The sequence below is a fragment of the Pteropus vampyrus genome, unplaced genomic scaffold (assembly GCF_000151845.1).
Source record: "Pteropus vampyrus isolate Shadow unplaced genomic scaffold, Pvam_2.0 Scaffold943, whole genome shotgun sequence".
NCBI lineage: Eukaryota > Metazoa > Chordata > Mammalia > Chiroptera > Pteropodidae > Pteropus > Pteropus vampyrus.
In genome coordinates, this window is record NW_011889724.1 from 118,038 (window position 1) to 125,994 (window position 7,957).

Below are 7,957 nucleotides of genomic sequence, written 5' to 3' on the forward strand. Positions count from 1 at the left end.
CCCCCCCACACACACACCCAGTAAATGCAATGACACATTCTCCCAAATGCCAGCGAGCTGGCCTCCAAGCAAGTGATGGTGTTTTTCCTGCTGTCCTTTGTCTGGGCTGACCGCCCCCCTTGCCTATTGTCCCGCCGCCTGTCCCATTTCCAAAAGCTGGGGCTGAGTGAGGCGCCAGGCCGGGGCAGGTGACTAACCGGCTCACAATGCCCCCTGCGGGGGAGGAAGAGGCCACCACAGGCCCACTGCCCGGCCGGGAGGAAAGAAGAGGGCGCTTGGCCGAGGGCTTTTCCCTCAAGTTCACAAGGTTCTTCATTCTTCCCAGGGGCTAGGAGTGTGCGCCGGGCTGGGGACTGGTAATTCATTAATCAGCAGAGGCACCCGGGCCAGTTTCAACTCCAGGGCTTCACCCGTGACTCAGCGGGAAGGCTCCGACTCAAGGCGATGGACAGACCCGTTGGTGAAATGCTTCCCCACTAGGACATTTGGCTTCGCCTGCCTCTGGGGTTTGGGCTGTTGGTTTTTTCCGGCGGTGGGGTAGGTAGGGCTGGTTCGGCTGCGGAGTGTTCTCCCTGCTCCCTTCCCTCAGGCCTGGGCTGGGGGCAGGGGGATACCCAGGGGACCCATAAGCCTGCACCTTCCAGGGTCCCCCTTCCTCCACAGAGGGTTGCCAGGGAGAATGCTGAGGAAACAGCTCTCATCTGGGGTCGTGCAGAAAGCCTCAGACCACTTGGAGACGTTTCTTGGGGGACAGTCATTCGCTCGTCAAGGCTTGAGTGCTCTAGAACCAAACCAGCAATAAAGCCATTTGGTAATTAGCTGCTTTTGTTGCTGTTTATTTGTTGCTTCAAAGGGGGAGAGGCAGTGCTGGGCCAGACCTGGAAGGTGACTCCTCTGTCTGGGACAGCGTCAGACCCCTCAGAGCCGGTGCCCGGCACCCCTGCTCTGGTGCCCCAGAGGAAGGTGGCCGCCCGGCCAGCCCTGCCACAGCCCCTCAGCCTGCAGGTCGGAGACAGCGGCAGGTCGTGCCCAGCGCTGGGTCCCAGGGCCCCTCTTCCATTTTACGCACTTTGAGAACTGGGGTGGGGGCGTGTGTGGGGGGGGAGAGAAATTTGTTTTCAATTACCTCACTGGAGTGGGACAGACTTTGTTGTTGAGTTTTTTTCCTCTTCTTGCTTTTTTTCCTTTTTTTCTTTTTCTTTTTTCCCCCCCCCCCCTAAAAGAGAGAAAGAACTGGCAAAGGGGACCTGGCTGGGATTGGGGGCAGGGACTTCTGGGGCAGCAGCAGCAGCTCTGATGAAACCTGCCTTGGAGGGGCCTTTCGAAAAGTGCTCAGGGCCTCCCTCTTCCCCCTCTCCCCCGCCCCAGGCTGAACGCTGGAGTTTCAATGACATTCTTGGCCGGTGAGCCCAATGATCTTCGATGCCCATGCCAAGGTCAAGAAGGCAGATGCCCAGTGGGTGACTGGCACGGAGGCCAGCCAGGAGGTCCCCTAGCAGGCACCCTGTCAAAGGGAGGGAGCCATGAAGGGGAGGCGAGAGGGAGAGAGGAGCTGCTTAAGCCCCCCCTGGTTTGCAGCCTGCTCCTCGTGGAGAGCGTCTGCACAGACAATGTGGTTTGGATTTGGCTGAGCCCCCCTCAGCACCTTATAAAGCACCTTGCTGAGTCAGGGAGAAAGCAGCCCTGCCGAAGGAGAGGAGGAGGGGGCCAGGAGAGAGAGAAGAGGGGGGAGAGGGGAGCTGAAGGAGAAGAGTGGGGGCTGAGGGAAGAGGAGGGGGGAAGAGAAGGGACAGGGCAGGAAAGAGGAGACACAAAGAGGCAAATGAATGGCTGGGAGCGGGAGGGCGGCGGAGGCAGGAGCACGGGGAGGAAGAGGAGTGGACGCCGGTGGGTGAGGGAGAACCCCATGTTGCCCGCGCTCGGCAAATGCTCACCGCAGGCGTCTGGAAAGCCTTCGTTTGCAGGAACCGAGGGCTGCGACTCCAAAATGGGGACCCAGGCCAGGTGGGCGCAGGGACAATTGGCTTTATGCACAGCCACTTAGCCTGATGCTCTGACCCCACGGGCTGGGGAAGCCCTGTTCTGCCTCTGCCTCTTGTCTGGACTTGCATCCCTGCCCTCTCCCCTCACTCAGGGAGGGGGCGAGCCTCTCCCCTCCCCCTCTTCCCCACTGCCAAAGGGAAAATCCACTGCATCTCCAAGCTGCCGGTGCCCCTCTGCCATGTCTGGGCAAAGGCAGCAGGCTAGGAGCTGCCAGCTGGGTTGGGATGGGGGCCGGAATAAAGACTGTGCCTTTATTCTGCCAAATCCCAAATGGGAGTGGGCTGTTGGAATTGGGGAGAAGGAGGGGAAGGAGGGGCCGGGTAGGACCAGCCCCTCCAGGGTTTCTGTACGGTGCTGGGGCACAGGTGGCTGCCCTCTGATTGCCAGCTGGGGACCCCAGGAAAGTTCCTGTTCCCCTGTGGCTCTTCTGGCTCTAACAGTCTGGGATTGCTGTGGGGGCAGGGCAGAGGTTAGAGGAGACACCGCCCCCTGAGCTCCAGATCCATCTGTCCCATCGTGTGTAGGCATTTCCTGAGCCCCTGCTGGGTGCTAGGCCCTGTAAAGGACCGAGGGAAGAGGAAAACACACCCCACAGCTTCAAAAATTTCACAGTCTTGTGACAAGGGACACTCCTTAAACCATTAAACCGTCTGAGATCAGAGGATGATGAGGGAAAGAGGGCTCTGGGCGGAGGTGGAGCTTCAGGGTGGAAATGTGGCTGGATGGCTGCAGCGGGGCCACCACAGGCAGAGGCATCAAGGGAGCCCCGGGCTCAGCCCACAGGGCTCCCCGCAGCAGGCAGAGGGCCAGGCTGGGAGTCAGGATGCTGGGCTTCTGACTGGGCAGTGCGGTCTTGGGATAAGCCCACTACCTCTCTGCAGGATGTTACCGCCTCTGCCCTCCTCCGCACAGGATGGCGGGAGTACCAGTGAGCTGATGAGGAAGACACTGCTTCGCTGTCCTCTGGCCTTCTGGACTCCAGGCCCTGCTATCCACGGTGGGGTGGCAGGTAAGGCCCCAAGGCGTGTGGCTGGGTAGGGGGCAGGGCTAGCACCAGGCAGTTACTGAGCTGCCCTCCATCTTCCCCAGGGAAGGCTCTCCCGATGCCCCAAAACATCATACCCAAGGCAGCTGCAGAATTGGCATTGAAGGGGCCCTGGGCCCTGGGTGTCCTGGATTCCTGAACTAGGGAAGCTTCCGGTTTGGTCCCGTCCTGATGGATTAGCTGGAGTGTAACGGTGGAGAAGCCCACAGAGGTGAGTAAGCACATTCACTAATTCATTCATTTGTTCACCCAACATTCCCTGGAGTACCTACTCCTTTTCAAGGGTCACAACACAGAGAGGAGCCCTAAGGGGCTATGGGGTCGAGGGGTGGAAGCTGACCTGTGTGCAGGCAGGAGAGGCAGGGACCTGCTGCAATGTCTGGTGTTTCTTGGTGACATGTCACTCCTTTGGGCCTTTAGTTTAAACACACTAAGCTCTCACCAAGTTTCAGGTCCTGTGCTAAGGTTTTATGTGGACGATTTTATCTTATTCTTACAATAACCCTGTAAGATAGGAATTGCTATTCTCCCATTTTATACGTGAGGAAACTGAGGCTTCGTAAGATGAAGTCACTTGTCTAAGGTCATATAAGTGCTAGAACCAGGACTGGAGCCCAGGACTCCCTGCGCTAGGTGCAAACCGGGGTTGGGGCGAGGGCACCGAGGCAGGGGACTCTTGAAAGGAGAAGAGCCTGGGTGCTGGAGCCGGTCCCTTGACAGTAGGAGTTGCCCTGGCTATGGGCTGTCTCACCTGACACATGCTTGGTCTCTTCAGGACACTAAGACGTTCTTTGGGACAGGAAGTCCCCATTTGCTTGGAGCAGAGACCTGAACTCTGCTGTCCACCACCCACCACCCACACCACTGATATGAATTGACAGGGTGATACTGGGCCGGCACCCCATATGGCCCTCCTGGGTCAGTGAGTGGCATCACCCCAAGAGTGCTCCAGTCCCATCAGCTAGAATTGTAGATTCGAGAAGCAGTGTTTTTGAATCACGGACTGAGCACTGCACTGGGAGTTAGAGGACCACCCACCTGCAGAGCCAGGGTCATGGGTGCCCCTGTGCATCCCAAGGGCCTGACTATATGGGCTGCACGGGGCGGGGCTAGGTAGACTCAGCGGCACCTGCCAGGGCTGCCAGGGCCAGAGGAGAGCCCCTGGGAGCCATCCCTAGGACTGGCGCCTCTCCACAGCCCCTGTGCACACGCTCCAGCGTGAGTGAGCCGGCGCGGGGCCGCCAAGGGCAGCAGGGTGAGGGGAGGCAGCCGGTGTGCACTTTTCCTTTCTTCCAGTGGGCAGGAGCCCAGAGGGCCCTGCCTCACCCTGAGCTGGCCGTGATGTCAGCGGAAACCCCGGGGCCTCCTCCTACCTCAGCAAGGGCCCTGCCCTGCCCTGCGAACCCCACCCTCACCTGGACCAGCTCAGGCCTCCTGGAGGATGCCGCACCCACCTGCCTCCCTGCAAAGCGGAGAGGAGCCGGGCCCTGCTGGTGGCCGCTCCCTGCCCTCGCTGGGCTCTAGCGCCCGGTCTGTAAGGATGCCTGGGTGACCGGTGTGTGAGGAGGGCAGGGGCAGAAGGGCTGCCCCCCGGTGCTCAGCCTTTCCCTCGCCCGCCAGGAGATTTCCCCGTGTTCTCCCAGGATGTTCCATGGCCCTGGCCAACCCACGCCCCGGGCTCCGTGACTCCGTCTCCCCTGGCAGAGGAGTGGGGTTACCTCTCCCTAGGCTGCGAGATCTTTATCCTGCCCTGCTGAGTCACTGCCGGCTCCTCCCGCTCAGTCCACTCCCTCCCCACCAGCTGCCCTCTCTCAGGCTTCTCAGAGCTTTCTCTAGACCGACCGTATGGGCTCCTTAGGGCCCAGGGGGTCAGAGGACAGACAGCACCTTCCTGGGGCCATCCCAGTGAGGCAGTGACAGGAGTCACATCCTGAGTGCTGGCCATCCCCAGCGCCTGCCTACGCTGTTGGGAGAGTGACCTCAGTAAGGGCGACTGCTCCGCCTTTACTAGCTGTGTGACTTTGGGCATGTCACTTGACCCCTCTAAAGCTCAGTTTTGTCTCGCAGAAAACAGGGATAATGAAAATGGTTCTTTCCTCAGAATAAGGGGTGATCGAGTTAATAGAAGTCAAATCTCTGGCACGATCACACGATAAACAGCTCTGTTATCTGCCCCTCAGGCCCTATCCTCCTGCTGCTCCTAGTGATGCCTGTCCCCTTTGCCCCCGTGGCTACATGTTTGCACCTTCTCTGTTCTTTTGACTCTGCCTCCCTGACGCCTGTCCCTACCACCCCGACTCTGACTCCCCACACAGGACAACTCTCCTCCAACGAGAAACGACTGGAGCCTTTGACTTGGCAGCCCAGACAGCCTCCGGAGGAGCACTGGAGCTGGAAGGGCGATGCGCAGGTCTCGGTGAGCTCAGAAGGGAGGAGGCGCCCCAACTGATCTGGCTGTGCTGGGTGCCAGCCCCGTTCTGGGCTGTCTGTCTGCAAGATGCGGGTGGTTCGGGTCTCTGAGGAGCTCACCCCTCCTGGTCCCAAGGGTACCTTTCTTGGGTCACCTTGTAGTCCTCGACAGAGTGCTCTGAGCACACATCGGTTTCAGCCACTGATTGCTACAACATTTGTTAAACGAAACGAACTCAAGAACTCAAGGCATGCGAAGGGCCGTGGTGTGGAGAAAGGAGAGGTCAGAGGTAAGACTTGGAGCGAGGCTGGGAAGAATTGGAGTGGCATAAAGGGGACAGCCACACCTGGCCTGGAACTGCTAGTGGGGCTGGGGAGGAGCTGGCACGCAGACTCGTGGGGTCCCGCCATCTCCCAAAGCTTTCAGTATGGACCTATAGAGACCCGCGGCTGCCAGCCAGGGGCTCGCAGTCTCCTGGGACAGAGGGCGAGACGGCTCCAGAGCCGCTCTGCTCCTAATTAGTGGTCTCCTCCCCACCCTGTCCCCAGTTCCCTGAAGATTCTCCCCTCCAACCCACCGCCCCCTCCTACTGTAATAAGTCCATCTCGGCCCCTCCTTCCTCGGGTCCTGGCCTAGCAATGGGCACCCAGCTGGGACCCAGGGGCCCTTGCTTGCTCTCCCTGAGGCCGACTAGTCTGGTGCTGTTTGGGGAGCTGGGACTGCACACGGTGTTTGTCTCCCTCTGCTGGTCCCTTAGGGGACAGCCTGGCCAGGACTCTCCCGGTGTTGGTGGTGCCGTTGTCTTCCCAAACAACAAATGGGGGGGACTGAGAAAAGGGCCTGTGGACTCGGGCTGAGCTCCCACCTGCAGGAACACTGCGGTTCCTGGGGCCCAAAGCCTGTCTCCGACCGGGCCCCAAGGATGCTCTTAGAGAGGCCAGGTCTGCGCCCTGAGGCCTTCCCCACAGGCCGGCTGGCCCCAAACAGCCTCCTTCCCCTGCTAACCCATGAATGGAGCTGTCATCCATGGATTTATCTAAACCTTTTGTGAAGCTATTTATGTTCCCAGCCGAGACCACATCTTGGGGTAATGAGTTCCATCGGTGTCCTCCCCTGCTGGGTGAAGCACGCTGCCTTTGATTTGTCCTAAACTTACCTCACTTGCACTCCAAGGGGGTCCTGTAACTCCAGCGTGCCAGGTTTTGGTGAACAAGCCTGAGCTTCCCCATTCCCATCCCCACTGTGGGTTTTAAACATTCCAGCCCATCTCCCTCCCCACCTCCCGCCCTGCAGACTAGAGAGACCCGGTCTCATCTGCACACCGTGCCTGGTAGTGAGGGCACAGCCACCGCCTCATGCCAGCATCCGGCACCTTGTGAGGACAGAAGGACTCACATTCTCCTCATGAGGCATAGGACACCCAGGGCCCGAAATCACACACAGCAGCAGCCACAGCCTCCCCACACCTCCTCCCGGGGCTAACTGCTGTTCCCACCCAAGTCCTCTGAGGGCTCTTCAGTCCCCAGCCTCTGGGCTGTTTCTCTGTGACATTTCTCTAGGGGGACTCTCCCCACTTCCTAGTGGGGATTCATCCTGGCTTTGTCCACAATAGTGACTTATTTTGTTCTTAGTTCTGACCCTAGACTACCGTGGGGGTGCACTCGAGATGGCGGTGATGGGACACGGCGATACTCATCACAGCAACCCTGACAGCGTGTGCTGAGAGCTCCACAAACTTTGACTAACAGCCCTTCCAGGTGGGGACCGTGCGTGTCCCTCTCCCAATGGACGGCTCAGGAGACCGAGGCTCAGAGGGTATAAGCGATGTGTCCATTCGCACATAACCTGAAAGCGATGGAGCCAGGATTCAGACCTAGGCAGGCCGGTACCTAGAACCCCACTGTCCCCCTCAACAGTCTGGGTCCTGGTCTTGTAAGCTCTCTGAATGCTGTGCTCTTCAGTCATTCGGCATGCTTGCCAAACCACTGCTATGTGCCGAGCTTGCTCTGGCCGCTGGGAGCAATGCCTGCAAGCGAGAACGGCCTGGGCGGGGCTTGCCTGTGGGCGCTGCTGGCCCCCCAGCGTGCCACCAACAGTGACGGGTGGGCAAGTACTGCCCCGCCAGCCCAGCACCCTCAGCAGCTCAGGGCTGCCTCACCCTCTTGGTTACCCCAGAGGAACCCAGCAGGCTTCTATCGGGGTCTCGGCCCTGGCCGTCCCTTCCAGTCTGTCTCTCCAGCAGAGTGGAGGCCCGGCGGAGCAGGGATTCGTGTCCTGCTCTTTCTCAAACTTAGAAAAGCATCTCTAGTATGTGTTGAATAAATGAATTACTGAGCTTTGGGGATTCCTACGACTTCAAATCCAACCCATCGGGAGAGACATGGTGAAGAAGTTTCGCAGCAGATAATTATTTTAAAAGTCTGAAATGGCAACCACCTTCCTCTGTCCCATATCTGGCC

At 59.1% G+C, this 7,957-nt stretch overlaps 1 long non-coding RNA gene across 1 annotated transcript; it reads right to left on the reverse strand.

Annotated features, from left to right (window-relative positions):
- Positions 1-477: 477 nt before the first annotated feature.
- Positions 478-1,354, reverse strand: LOC111734285. The gene is made up of 2 exons (XR_002778401.1): positions 1,127-1,354; positions 478-781 (listed from the first exon to the last, which is right to left on the reverse strand). It is a non-coding gene; the product is annotated as an uncharacterized LOC111734285 (long non-coding RNA).
- Between the last annotated feature and the right edge of the window lie 6,603 nt (positions 1,355-7,957).